Here is a 14,662-nt window from a genome sequence, read left to right as displayed (position 1 = left end):
GGTCCTTACGGCTCTGTGGAGTTCCACCAACTCCTGCAGACGGCCACCACCGTCTGCCAACCTTGTTGTCAGTGTCTGGGCTCCAACCCAGACACCCCAGTGTTCACTCCTCTCACTTCTACCTCCAAAAACTATCTGTCACTTTTCCCGCCTCCAGGCCTGTGAACTCCTCGGTGGGTGGGGCCAACCGCCTGGCTCCGCCCCACCTGGTGTGAACATCAGACTCTGGAGGGAGGCAACAAGGGTTTTGTGTTTGGCTGCTGCAACTGCCTAGGGTGGGGGTGTGTATGTTGGTATGCTTGTGACGACCTGGCTAGTCCAGGGCGTCACATTTCCCCTTGGTAAAACGCAGACCATCCGCGGGCTGCCCGTCCATCACCAGTTTTATTTTTCAAAACTGTAAATATATAAATAACAAGTAAAACGGTAAACATTTAAAACATAAGCATTTTCTTCAGGTCACCTTAAACGTTGCACATATAAACATTTTTAAAACTGACGGACGGACGGATGTCTTCCGCTCTCCCACCCAAGCAACCGAGCCCTGGTGCTGCCCCTAAGAAGTGGGCAGCACCCCTTTACCCCAGTCCAGGTTCAGGCTGCCCGAGCGGGAACGGGTACGGTAACTCTCACCCGACTGTCACTTCAGGAGACCCGACGTCCAGGGGGACCCCTGACCCCCGGAGGATGGCCACCGGTCCTGGTGGTGGCCGGGCCCCAGCCTGCTGTGCTGCAGGCCCTTCCTCCAATCTGCCTCTCCGGAGGCGGCAACGGTATCCATCCCACAACATTATTTACAGGCCCACAAGTTCGTGGGTGGCCTGTAGAGTTGAGCGCGGTTCACGGTTCGAGGTTCTCCAGTTCTAGGCTCGAGTGATTTTGTGGGCTGTTCGAGATCGAACTAGAACTCGAGCTTTTTGCAAAAGCTCGATAGTTCTAGATACGTTCGAGAACGGTTGTAGCAGCAAAAAGCAGGGCTTTTTACAGCTACAGTGTGCAGGAGCCATCGCTGGCAGCCTGCCAGAAGCTGGTAACCAAGATAAACATCGGGTATCCAAGCAAAGCGCTTTGGTTAGTAACCCGATGTTTATCCTAGTTACGTGCAGGAAGCCCACACTTCCCCGCTCAGCTCGCTCCGCTCCCTCCTGCCCGCGGCATGTACACACACACACACACACACACACAAACACACACACACACACACACACCCCCGCTCGGCTTACTTGCGGTGATGAAGTCCCGCCATCCCGACCTCAGCGCTGTCACTGTCCTCCATGGCCTCCGACCCGAGACTGACTAGCGGTGACGTCACGGGCCTCTCGCGATACTTGGTGTGAAGGCGCCGGTCATTGAACTCAGTGACAGGGGCTGTCAGTGTGCTGGAGATCAGCGCAGGTAATGTACATCGCTGACAGCAGCACTTGTCATCCCCTGCAGTGACCTGGGCTGACCCATTCATGTTAGCTCAGGTCACTGCACTGCTCTCCCAGCCAATGGGTAACATCCTGCTCTTCATTGACTGGGACAGTGTGGATCGTCATGGCAACCCCTTGGATTACACCAGACTTGGATTTGTTTTTCATTCTAATAAATTGGTTAAAGAGGGAATGTTTTGGGGAGTGTTTTTTCAAATAAAAATGTGTTTGTCGTCTATTTTTTTTTTATTACTGACTGGGTTGGTGATGTCGGGTATCTGATAGACGCCTGACCTCACCAACCCCAGGGCTTGATGCCAGGTGACATTACACATCTGGTATTAACCCCATATATTACCCCGTTTGCCACCGCACCAGGGCGCGGGATGAGCTGGGGCGAAGCACCAGGATTGGCGCATCTAATGGATGCGCCACTTCTGGGGCGGCTGCGTCCTGCTATTTTTAGGCTGGGGAGAGTCCAATAACCATGGACCTCCCTAGTCTGAGAATATCAGGCCCCAGCTGTCTGCTTTACCTTGGCTGGTGATCCAATTTTGGGGGACCCCTACGTGTTTTTTTTTTTAATTATTTATTTAATTTAAAATAACAGCGTGGGGTGCCCTCAGTTTTGGATTACCAGCCAAGGTGAGGTTGCCAGCTGTGGTCTGCAGGCTGCAGCCGTCTGCTTTACCCTAGCTGGCTAGAAAACTAGGGGGAACCCTACGTCATTTTTTTTTTCATTTTTTTGGCTAAATACAAAGCTAAGCACCCCTTAGTGCCACATGAAAGGCACCAAAGGGTGCTCCACTTTTTCTCCATTTTTTCTCCACTTTTTCTACATTTTTTCTCCACTTTTTCTACATTTTTTTCTCCATTTTTTCTCCATTTTTTCTCCACTTTTTCTACACTTTTTCTCCACTTTTTCTCCACTTTTTCTCCACTTTTTCTCCATTTTTTTCTCCATTTTTTCTCCACTTTTTCTCCACTTTTTCTCCACTTTTTCTCCATTTTTTCTCCACTTATTCTCCATTTTTTCTCCACTTTTTCTCCACTTTTTCTCCACTTTTTCTCCATTTTTTTCTCCATTTTTTCTCCACTTATTCTCCACTTTTTCTCCACTTTTTCTCCACTTTTTCTCCATTTTTTTCTCCATTTTTTCTCCACTTTTTCTCCACTTTTTCTCCACTTTTTCTCCACTTTTTCTCCACTTTTTCTCCATTTTTTTCTCCATTTTTTCTCGATTTTTTCCTCCCCTTTTTCTCCACTTATTCTCCACTTATTCTCCACTTTTTCTCCACTTTTTCTCCATTTTTTTCTCCACTTTTTCTCCACTTTTTCTCCACTTTTTCTCCACTTTTTCTCCACTTATTCTCCACTTATTCTCCACTTTTTCTCCACTTTTTCTCCACTTATTCTCCACTTTTTCTCCACTTTTTCTCCACTTTTTCTCCACTTTTTCTCCATTTTTTTCTCCACTTTTTCTCCACTTTTTCTCCACTTTTTCTCCATTTTTTCTCCACTTTTTCTCCACTTATTCTCCCCTTTTTCTCCACTTATTCTCCCCTTTTTCTCCACTTTTTCTCCACTTTTTCTCCATTTTTTCTCCACTTTTTCTCCATTTTTTCTCCACTTTTTCTCCACTTTTTCTCCACTTTTTCTCCACTTTTTCTCCACTTTTTCTCCATTTTTCTCCACTTTTTCTCCACTTTTTCTCCACTTATTCTCCCCTTTTTCTCCACTTATTCTCCCCTTTTTCTCCACTTTTTCTCCACTTTTTCTCCACTTTTTCTCCACTTTTTCTCCACTTTTTCTCCATTTTTTCTCCATTTTTTTCTCCACTTTTTCTCCACTTTTTCTCCACTTTTTCTCCACTTATTCTCCACTTTTTCTCCACTTTTTCTCCACTTATTCTCCACTTTTTCTCCATTTTTTTCTCCACTTTTTCTCCACTTTTTCTCCACTTTTTCTCCACTTTTTCTCCACTTATTCTCCCCTTTTTCTCCCCTTTTTCTCCCCTTTTTCTCCACTTTTCCTCCACTTTTTCTCCACTTATTCTCCACTTTTTCTCCACTTTTTCTCCATTTTTTTCTCCACTTTTTCTCCACTTTTTCTCCACTTTTTCTCCACTTTTTCTCCACTTTTTCTCCACTTATTCTCCCCTTTTTCTCCCCTTTTTCTCCACTTTTCCTCCACTTTTTCTCCACTTATTCTCCACTTTTTCTCCATTTTTTTCTCCACTTTTTCTCTACTTTTTCTCCACTTTTTCTCCATTTTTTCTCCATTTTTTTTCTCCACTTTTTCTCCACTTTTTCTCCACTTTTTCTCCACTTTTTCTCCACTTATTCTCCATTTTTTCTCCACTTTTTCTCCATTTTTTTCTCCACTTTTTCTCCACTTTTTCTCCACTTATTCTCCACTTTTTCTCCATTTTTTTCTCCACTTTTTCTCTACTTTTTCTCCACCTTTTCTCCATTTTTTCTCCATTTTTTTTCTCCACTTTTTCTCCACTTTTTCTCCACTTTTTCTCCACTTATTCTCCATTTTTTCTCCACTTTTTCTCCATTTTTTTCTCCACTTTTTCTCCACTTTTTCTCCACTTTTTCTCCACTTTTTCTCCACTTTTTCTCCATTTTTTTCTCCACTTTTTCTCCACTTTTTCTCCATTTTTTTCTCCACTTTTTCTCCACTTTTTCTCCATTTTTTTCTCCACTTTTTCTCCACTTTTTCTCCATTTTTTTCTCCACTTTTTCTCCACTTTTTCTCCACTTATTCTCCCCTTTTTCTCCCCTTTTTCTCCCCTTTTTCTCCACTTTTCCTCCACTTTTTCTCCACTTATTCTCCACTTTTTCTCCATTTTTTTTCTCCACTTTTTCTCTACTTTTTCTCCACTTTTTCTCCATTTTTTCTCCTTTTTTTTTCTCCACTTTTTCTCCACTTTTTCTCCACTTATTCTCCATTTTTTCTCCACTTTTTCTCAATTTTTTTCTCCACTTTTTCTCCACTTTTTCTCCACTTTTTCTCCACTTATTCTCCCCTTTTTCTCCCCTTTTTCTCCACTTTTCCTCCACTTTTTCTCCACTTATTCTCCACTTTTCCTCCACTTTTTCTCCACTTTTTCTCCTCTTATTCTCCACTTTTTCTCCATTTTTTTCTCCACTTTTTCTCTACTTTTTCTCCACTTTTTCTCCATTTTTTCTCCATTTTTTTCTCCACTTTTTCTCCACTTTTTCTCCACTTTTTCTCCACTTATTCTCCATTTTTTCTCCACTTTTTCTCCATTTTTTTCTCCACTTTTTCTCCACTTTTTCTCCACTTTTTCTCCACTTTTTCTCCATTTTTTTCTCCACTTTTTCTCCACTTTTTCTCCATTTTTTCTCCCCTTTTTTTCCACTTTTTCTCCGTTCTTTTTCTATGGTCAGTCTACCCATTAGCTCTGCCATGCATACTCTAGCTCTACACCTACTGCACATGTTACTTTATGATTGACATCTCTTTCGTACCAGAGCTGTCTAAGCCTACTCTGACCCCATATTTGTCATTACTATATTGTCCTTGTACTGTATTATGACATTTGTATCATGTATTTCATTTCTTGCTGTGTTGCAATTTTTTTGCTGCATCCCAATTGTACCTCTACATTGTTCGAGTTTATGTTATTGTTCTCTCACTCTTATGTGATACTGATTATTGTCATTTTTCATGATTACAAGCAGATAAGTCCAATCTGACGAAGGCTGAGGCCGAAACGTCATTTGTAACTTGTTTTGGACAAAAACATATATGCTTATGAAACATTTTTTTTCTTAATACGGACCAATAAAGAGTGATTTTGCATTACTATCCGTTGTGACTTACTGACTTCGTCTGGGAGATTTAGAGTGCCGAGGTTACTCACTAATTTTATCTATTATTACCTCTGAGCACCTATATACCAGTGAGCAGAGCTTCCTCTACAGTAGTTCTCCTGATTAGGCATGCCCTTACCTCATGAGCAGGGCATTGCAGCTTTGGTAGCAACCATTACGACATGGACTCTGCTGCTGTGGACCCGGGGAGAGTGAGTGCAGATTCATTGCACCCACACTCCTCACATGAAGGGTCCGCACTCCTAGAAAATGGGGGATACGTTCCCTGAGTGTCTCCCCCCCATATTCTAGACGGTCCAGAGTCGTCGTGGGACCCCTTTATTTTTTTTCTTACAATAAATTGGTGAAAGAGGAAATGTTTTGGGGACTGTTTTTTCAAATAAATTTCTTTTGTCGATTTTTTTTTTTTTTTTTTTGTTAGTACTGACAGTTTATGATGTTGGGTATCTAATAGACGCCATGACATCACAAACTGCTGGGCTTGATCTCAGGTGACTTTACAGCTAGTATCAACCCGATTTATTACCCCGTTTGCCACTGCACCAGGGCACGGGATGAGCTGGGGTGAAGCGCCAGGATTGGCGCATCTAGTGGATGCGCCACGTCTGGGGTGCCTGCGGCCTGCTATTTTTAGGCTGTGAAGGCCCAATAACTATGGACCTTCCCACCCTGAGAATACCAGACCACAGCTGTCCGCTTTACCTTGGCTGGTGATCCAATTTGGGGGGGACCCTACTTTTATTGTGTAATTATTAATATTTATAAAATAATTATAAAAAAGAGCCTGAGGGGACCTCCACATTGGATCCCCAACCACGGTAAAGCTGCCAGCTGTGGTTTTCAGACTACAGCCGTCTGCTTTACCCTAGCTGGCTATCAAAAATGGGGGGACCCAACGTCATTTTTTTTTTTAACTATTTTTTAAATAGAAAAAATTAATGGGCTTCCCTGTATTTTGATTGCCAACCAAGGTAACGGCAGGCAGATGGGGGTGGCAACCCATAGCTGTCTGCTTTATCTGCTGAGAATCAAAAATACCGCGGAGCGCTACGTCATTTTTTTAAAGATTTATTTTTACAGCACTGTGATGTCCAGCAATCAAAATACAGGGAAGCCCATTTTATTTTTAGTTATTTAAATAAATAATTAAAAAAAATATATATGGGCTCCCGCTGCATTTTTTGTATTGCTAGCTAAGGGTAATCCAAGCAGCTACTGGCTGCTAACCCCCACTGCTTGGTGTTACCTTTACTGGCAATGGAAAATCCAGGGAAGCATTTTTTATTTTTTTTGCCAAAAAACTACAAAAAAAAGGATGTGAGCTTCGCCATATTTTTGTATGCTAGCCAGGTATAGCAGGCAGGTGCTGGAAGAGTTGGATACAGCGCCAGAAGATGGCGCTTCTATGAAAGTGCCATTTTCTGAGGCGGCTGCAGACTGCAATTCGCAGCAGTGGGGCCCAGAAAGCTCAGGCCAACCTGTGCTGCGGATTCCAATCCCCAGCTGCCTAGTTGTACCTGGCTGGACACAAAAATGGGGCGAAGCCTACGTCATTTGTTTTCTAATTATTTCATGAAATTCATGAAATAATAAAAAAAGGGCTTCCCTTTATTTTTGGTTCCCAGCCGGGTACAAATAGGCAACTGGGGGTTGGGGGCAGCCGTACCTGCCTGCTGTACCTGGCTAGCATACAAAAATATGGCGAAGCCCACATAATTTTTTCAGGGGGCAAAAAACTTCTGCATACAGTCCTGGATGGAGTATGCTGAGCCTTGTAGTTCTGCAGCTGCTTTCTGTCTGTATGGAGAAGAGCAGACAGCAGCTGCAGAACTACAAGGCTCAGCATACTCCATCCAGGACTGTATGCAGAAGTTTTTTGCCCACCAAAAAAATGACGTGGGCTTCGCCATATTTTTGTATGCTAGCCAGGTACAGCAGGCAGCCACGGGCTGCCTCCAACCCCCAGTTGCCTATTTGTACCCGGCTGGGAACCAAAAATATAGGGAAGCCCATTTTTTTTTAATTATTTCACTTATTTCATGAAATAATTAAAAAACAAATGACGTGGGCTTCGCCCCATTTTTGTGTCCAGCCGGGTACAACTAGGCAGCTGGGGATTGGAATCCGCAGCACAGGTTAGCCAGAGGTTTCTGGGCGCCTCTGCTGCGGATTTCAGTCCGCAGCCGTCCCAGAAAATGGCGCTCTCATAGAAGCGCCATCATCTGGCGCTGTATCCAACTCTTCCAACAGCCCTGGAGCCGGGTGGCTTGTTGGGTAATCATGAGTTAATACTGGCTTTGTTTTACTAGCCAGTATTAAGCCAGAGATTCTTAATGTCAGGCACGTTTGACCCGGCCATTAAGAATCTCCAATAAAGGGTTAAAAAAAAGACACCACACAGAGAAAAAATACTTTAATAGAAATAAATACACAGACACATTAGAGACTCCATCTTTATTACCCCCTGTCAGCCCTCCACGATCCTGCTCTTCTGTCTTCTTTCTTTCTAGTGTAGTAGTAGTGACGATTGTAGTGAGGATGAGGTTCACCAGCCCATCACTTGGGGCTGGGGAACCTCATCCTCAGTACAATCCTCACTACAATCGGGAAGCAGCGTGCAGCCTTCACTCCGTGAGTGCTCAGTGCTGGCTGTCAGCGGTAACAGCGGTAACGCTGACAGACGCGTTACCATAGCAACGGTGCTCTCGGAGCTGCGGTTAGCGGTGACGTCACCGCTAACTGCGTTGCTATGGCAACGGTGATCTCCGTTAATGACCGGCTGTGTCAGCCGGTCCCTAACGGAACGGGGAGTCGACCGTGTGCTAGAGCATGTCGCCAGTACACGGCGATACACATATGTGCACCGTGTACCGGAGAGATGCACTCGCAGGTCCTACATGACGCGTCATAGTCATGTGACCAGTCTGTAGCCAATGAGATAATTGCCACGTGACTGCTCACATGGCTATTTTGACGTCACGATAGGTCCTGCTTCTCTGCTGGCAGTGCCGTCACCGGGAGGATTCAGCGATCATCGGACGGAATAGCGGCAGGAGACAGAGTGCAGAAGGGATCGCGAGGACCGGTAAGTGTTATGGCAATGTTTATTAACTGTTTGTGTACATTTATAATGCATTTTTATGTGTTTGTGATTGCCTCACATTATAGCCTATTGGCTCGAGTTCGGTTCGTCGAACGTTCGACGAGCCGAACTCGAACGGGACCTCCGTTCGGCGAACCGACCTCGAGCCGAACCGGGACCGGTTCGCTCATCTCTAGTGGCCTGCCAGTTCTCGGCCATGTCCATGAGCAGTTCCTCAAGCATACGGTAAACACATAGGGTCCCTCCGGGGACAACTTGCCGGCAACAGCCGGAATAATCACATAGATAATCAGATGAAAAACTTGGTTTGATTTGTGTTCATTCATTCAACGGAAACAAAGTGCTGAGGGTCCCAACGGGGACAACTGTAGTGCAACGGAGGACCGCTGTCGATTCAACTCTCTTCAGAATAAACGCGGGCATGTACATCCACTCTCCTGCCCAGGGGCCAGGACCACCTGGGTGCCCACAGCGTCGGCCACGACCGGCCTCTCACACTGCCGTGGGCCCCACCGATCAGTGGCTTGCTCCGGATCAGCGTACGTGGGGGACGGGCCCAGCTGGAGTCCCTCTGTGCCGGTTACGACCGGCACCTTCAGTAATGAGGGACCCCGCTGTGATGTGGCCTGCTCTGCCGCTTAGCAGCTGCGTCCCCGCCGTGCTTCAGCCGAGGCCGGGTGTCTGGACTTCTGGGCGAGGGTCGCCTCCGTTGCGGCCGGGCGGACTGCCGGGGCCGTCGTCATCTCCGTCGCGGCCGAGATGGAAGCCGGGACGGGTGCCAGGGCGGTGATAAAGGTAAGGCCTGGGGGCCCCAGGTCTGGGCCCTTTCCTATAGACGCTGCGGGCTCCGCTACCGGTGGCAGGGGTAACGGGTCGGTCGGGGCGTTGACCGCGGGCATGGGCAGTGAGGGAGGTAGCGTGGTGGACAGTAGCAGACCGGGCCCCTCAGCCGTATCGACCGATCCCTCGGGGACATAGGGGCATGGGTCGCTTACCCACTCCTCTGAGACCACCTCCACTTCGGATGCCCAAACGGTTGCGGCCAGGCCCTTCATCTCCGACGTCCACTTCGCCAGCATGAAGTGGACTTGGGCCTGGAGCTCCTGGCACATCTTGCGGCTGGATCCAGGAACGTGTTTCAGCAGAGTCCTGGTATCCCTGCACGCTGCAACGCTAGTTACATGCCACCATTCCATCTGCGGGCACCGCTACGGCTGCGACCGCCACTCCTCCAATGGCTCCGTCGGGCGCAGACATCTTTTTCCCGTCCCCCCTTGGTTCTTTCTAGCACTTCCGCTTGTTGGGGGCGGGGCTTCGCAGTCGCGCCTTCCCTGCTCGGGGAAGACGCTCGAGCGGGAGATTTTTGCACCAAAGATGGCGGCGCTTTCAATTTTTCGTCCGGACGCCGCCGGCGGAGACTACAAGGCGCACTTCTACTGGTAAGTAGATGGGTTCTATCTTGTTCGTAATGACAAGTTGTCGCGGGCGGAGGGGACGCACTCGTCACGCTCGGGTCCGGGGCTTCTGCTGCTGCTGCTCGGTGGCTCGAGCGGTGGATCGGACTCGGGGACTCGAGCAGCGCTCCTCACCCGTGAGTGAAAAGGGATGGTTTGGTTAGGGAGATTGTTCGTGACGCCACTCACGGGTCGTGGTGATAATGGCACCACCGCTGCTGGTAACGGGGATCCTGGGAGAGATGGTAGAGTGCAGCTGAGATGTTGTCCCATCCGTGGGTAGGGAGGTTGGTGATCCCGGGGGGCCCGGTGGTGTGACGGGGAGGCTGGATGGCTGGGTGTGCAGGGTTGTAGGGACAGCGCGGCGCGGTGCCGGACGGCACTGGTGTACTCACTCAGACAATCACTGACAAAGTCTCTGGTAAACCAAAATGGCCGGATGGACGGGTCCCGCAGCTGGCTGCAGTGTTGTTGTTGTGCTCTCCCCGGATGGCTGATGGTGGCTGTCTTTCCCTGCACCTTTAAGAATGTTCTTGACTCCTGTGGTTGCCCACCGGTAGTCCGCTCCGTGGCGTATAGGTGCCGTAGGAGCCCGTTTTGCCCCCAGGCGCTGGCCCTTGGATCTCTAGCCTGTGGCGGTGGCTGTATATCCTCTCTGGGTGGACGGTGCCTTCAATCAGGACTTGGTAGTTGGGAAACCCCTGGGGTTCCTGTCACATTCGGATTTGACTATTGACGGCGGCTCCAAGCCTGGTCGGGGTCCGATGGCCCTGCCTGTGTGCTTAGCTTCACTCCGTTTCCCGGTCCGGTACCGGCGGGCCGACGCCCGACCCCGGTCCTTACGGCTCTGCGGAGTTCCACCAACTCCTGCAGACGGCCACCACCGTCTGCCAACCTTGCTGTCAGTGTCTGGGCTCCAACCCAGACACCCCAGTGTTCACTCCTCTCACTTTCACCTCCAAAAACTATCTGTCACTTTTCCCGCCTCCAGGCCTGTGAACTCCTCGGTGGGTGGGGCCAACCGCCTGGCTCCGCCCCACCTGGTGTGAACATCAGACTCTGGAGGGAGGCAACAAGGGTTTTGTGTTTGGCTGCTGTAACTGCCTAGGGTGGGGGTGTGTATGTTGGTATGCTTGTGACGACCTGGCTAGTCCAGGGCGTCACATATACGGAGCTGTAGGACCATCATACTGTTTACAGGGGAGCTGTACATGGGGGGGATTCAGGGGACACTATTAAATGTTAAGTGGACTTTTAAGAACCATTTTTTTATAGGGGCACTTAGGGTATTGTGACTGTCAAAGGTGCCCATTGGGCATTAACACTTTCCAGGGAATAATGTGTTAAGGGACCATAATGAATGTGTTAAAGGGGTGGTTCACTACTTAGCTTTACTAGCCACATTCATATAACATTTAGAAACAAGTTTTCTCTCAAATACCTTGTGTTGGCAATAGTGTCTCTGAAAGGCACTATTGTGGTCCGCTCATCCCCATCGTGCGACCCCCAGGCTCCATGCCCTCTGAAAGCTGGTGATATCACGTCAACTTCCAGTTAACCCGACATCACTGAGACCGTCCCCAGTCTCCCTGAGTGACTGGGCTGTGGGTGGAGTTTCCCTGCTCGTCACAGCCCAACATCTTGCGCACGCTCTCCTTCGCTGCAAGCAGGAGCAATGCTGGGTTGTGATGTGCGGGGAAAATCAACCCACAGCTAAGTCACTCAGGGAGACTGGGGCCGGCCTCGGTGATGTCGGGTGAACTGGAAGTTGACGTGACATCACTGGATTTCAGAGGGCACGGAGCCCGAGAGTCACACGCTGGGGATGAGCAGACCACAGTAGTGCCACCCAGAGGCACTATGGCCAACACAAGGTATTTGAGAGAAGCCTTGTTTCTGAACGTTATATGGATGTGGCTAGTAAAGATAAGTGGACCACCCCTTTAAACTCCGTGAAAATGTGCAGCGGTGTCCTCAGAAAGAAGAATAATGTAATTCTCAATGAATCTCTGTATCATGAGAAATATTTTGTCCACTTATCTGAACCCATGTTTTACAATTATGCAATGAGACTGAATAGCCATGTCTTCCAATCACATGACAGCTGAAACTTAAGGCAAAAGCCTATAAATATTGCCATTACATATTGCATCTGGAGGGCTAATAATAAACTAAACTTTCAGTAAAAATATTTACCTCATTCTGTTCCTGTCCCTCTGCCAATGGAAGATGAAGCTTTCCAACTGCAATAAACAGAGCCTGTCTGGATGCTTTTACAGCTGGACAATCCTTAGAGGAGGAGAGAAAGGAGAAACGATACTGCTCAGAATGGGAAGAAACGAAGGGAGAAACGATACTGCTCAGAGTGAGGAGAAAGAGAAACAGACTTATGTTATTTAGCAAAAACTGGAAACTGAAACTAGTTATGTGAGTAAACTAACAATGAAGCAGCATTCATTCTTGCATTAATGAGATCCTGTCGTGAAAAACATTATTAATCTGCAGACATGGGGTTAATCTACAGGCAGTTGCGTAGAAACCTGGGAGAGTGGGGCAGAGGGGGCGATCAGGGGCCCCCAGTGCTACTGCCACTGTTTACTATATCCACTGGCGGTCACAGACAGAACAGGGGCCTTGTGCAAGAGCAGTACACGGGCCCTTTGCAATCCAAAAGCTCATCATACTGCACAATTCCACCAGATTTAGGAGATAAAAATGGTCCCCCAACCTCTTGGGCCCCTGTGCAGCTGCAAAGGTTACACCAATGATATGTCCACGCCTGACTATATCAGCTTGCACAGCACAAAGCGCTGATGTAGTTAACCTCTATGGCAGAACAGGGAGCCACAATCTCTGTGCACTGCACTCTCTGTTTTGTAGAACACAGGGTTCTTTAGGACTGTGGTCTACAGAACAACTGGATGAGGGCGCCGCTGCCGGCACATGCACAGGATGTCAGAGTCCCAGAGCGGTAACGTCATTGTGTGGTGCGATGCCTGGATTCTGATGTCTCGTGTATGTGATCACAGCACAATGATCTGCCTTTGCGGGACCCATATATATGACCAAAAATATGCCAGGCAAAGGGTGAAAAGATTATATAATAAAGTTTTTTGATCTATTGGGACACCCAGGCATTGTGACATTAGAAAGAGGATCCATTTACCTCAGGTTATATCTACTACTGCTTCTCAATAAATTAGAATATCATCAAAAAGTTAATTTATTTCAGTAATTCAATAAAAAATGTGAAACTTTTTTTATAGAGTCATTACAAATAGAGGGATCTATTTGTATTGTTTATTTCTGTTAGTGTTGATGATTATGGCTTACAGCCAATAAAAACCCAGAAGTCATTATGTCAGAAAATTAGAATATTTTATAAGACCAAATGAAAAAAAATATTTTACACTCAGAAATGTTGAGTGCATTTACTGATAAGTCTGTACAGTAAATAAACTCAATACTTGGTCAGGGCTCCTTTTGCATGAATTATTGCATCAATGCGGTGTGGCATGGAGGCGATCAACCTGTGGCACTGCTGAGGTGTTATGGAAGCCCAGGTTGCTTTGATGGCAGCCATCAGCTTGTCTGCATTGTTGGGTCTGATGTCTCTCATCTTCCTCTTGATAATACTCCAGAGATTCTCTATGGAGTTTAGGTCAGGTGAGTTTGCTGACCAATCAAGCACAGTGATACTGTGGTTATTAAACCAGGTATTGGTACTTCTGGCAGTGTGGACAGGTGCTAAGTCCTGCTGGAAAATTAAATTGCCATCTCCAAAAAGCTTGTCGGCAGAGGGAAGCATGAAGTGCTCTAAACTTTCCTGGTAGATGACTGCCCTGACTTTGGTCTTGATAAAACACAGTGGATGTACACCAGCAGATGACATGGCTCCCCAAACCATCACTGATTGTGGAAACTTCACACTAGACCTCAAGCATCTTGGATTGTGTGCCTCTCCACTCCTCCTACAGACTCTGGGACCTTGATTTCCAAATTAAAGGCAAAATTTACTTGCATCCAAAAACATCACCTTGGACCACTGAGCAACAGTCCAGTTCTTTTTCTCCTTGGCTCAGGTAAGACACTTCTGGCGTTGTCTATTATTCAGGAGTGGCTTGACACAAGGCATGCGACAGTTGTAGCCCATGTCTTGGATCCCTTCAAGGCTACGGTTATCCCGGTTGCTTGTGCACCTTTTTCTACCACACTTTTTCCTTCCACTCAACCTTCTATTAATATGAATGGATACAGCACCCTGTGAACAGCCAGCTTCTTAGGCAATGACATTTTGTGGCTTACCTCCCTCTTGTGGCCAGGAATGGTTTAGTCAGAGACCAGGTGTGTGGAGCAATGGGTGTTTCCATTGCTAACTCTCTGCCTATTTAAACCCTGATCTGATAGCAGGCTGTGCCAGATGTCAGTTGTTATTTGTTCACCAGCCTGCTTCACCCTGCTCCAGACCACATCTACCTCAGATAAGTGCTTTGCTCTATATTGATTGTTTGATTCTTCTGCTCTTATCTGAATTTGTCATTTGCTGTGGTTGTTGTCAGTTTATTTGCATGCAGGGATCTTCCCTCTTAGTTTCTTAGCTGGGAAGCCCCCTGCAGCTATGTTTGGAGTATTGCTCCTGTGAGTCCATGTGTTTGTTGCTTCTTGAATTTGTAATGATTCCTGCTTTCTGTTCATTGGTATGACAAGAGCACCTGGTATAGGACGGAGTTCAGATCTAGTGATCTGGGGACCTTTTTGTACTATCGGGTTCTTGGATTTTTGCAGGGTTTTTTCTCTGGCCACCATCAGTCCCTTTCCTGTCCT

General features: G+C 47.1%; 1 protein-coding gene across 1 annotated transcript in view; it reads right to left on the bottom strand.

The window, feature by feature from the left end:
* The window catches only part of LOC142313351 (interferon-induced protein with tetratricopeptide repeats 5-like), a 57,646-nt gene extending 45,534 nt beyond the window's left edge, over positions 1-12,112 (bottom strand). Inside the window, exon 1 of the mRNA XM_075352362.1 lies at positions 12,035-12,112. The gene's annotated coding sequence lies outside the window, so the exon portion shown is untranslated. The remainder of the gene's footprint in view (positions 1-12,034) is intronic.
* Between the last annotated feature and the right edge of the window lie 2,550 nt (positions 12,113-14,662).

Source organism: Anomaloglossus baeobatrachus, chromosome 5 (assembly GCF_048569485.1).
Source record: "Anomaloglossus baeobatrachus isolate aAnoBae1 chromosome 5, aAnoBae1.hap1, whole genome shotgun sequence".
Lineage (NCBI taxonomy): Eukaryota > Metazoa > Chordata > Amphibia > Anura > Aromobatidae > Anomaloglossus > Anomaloglossus baeobatrachus.
This window is presented reverse-complemented; position numbering and strand designations above follow the sequence as displayed.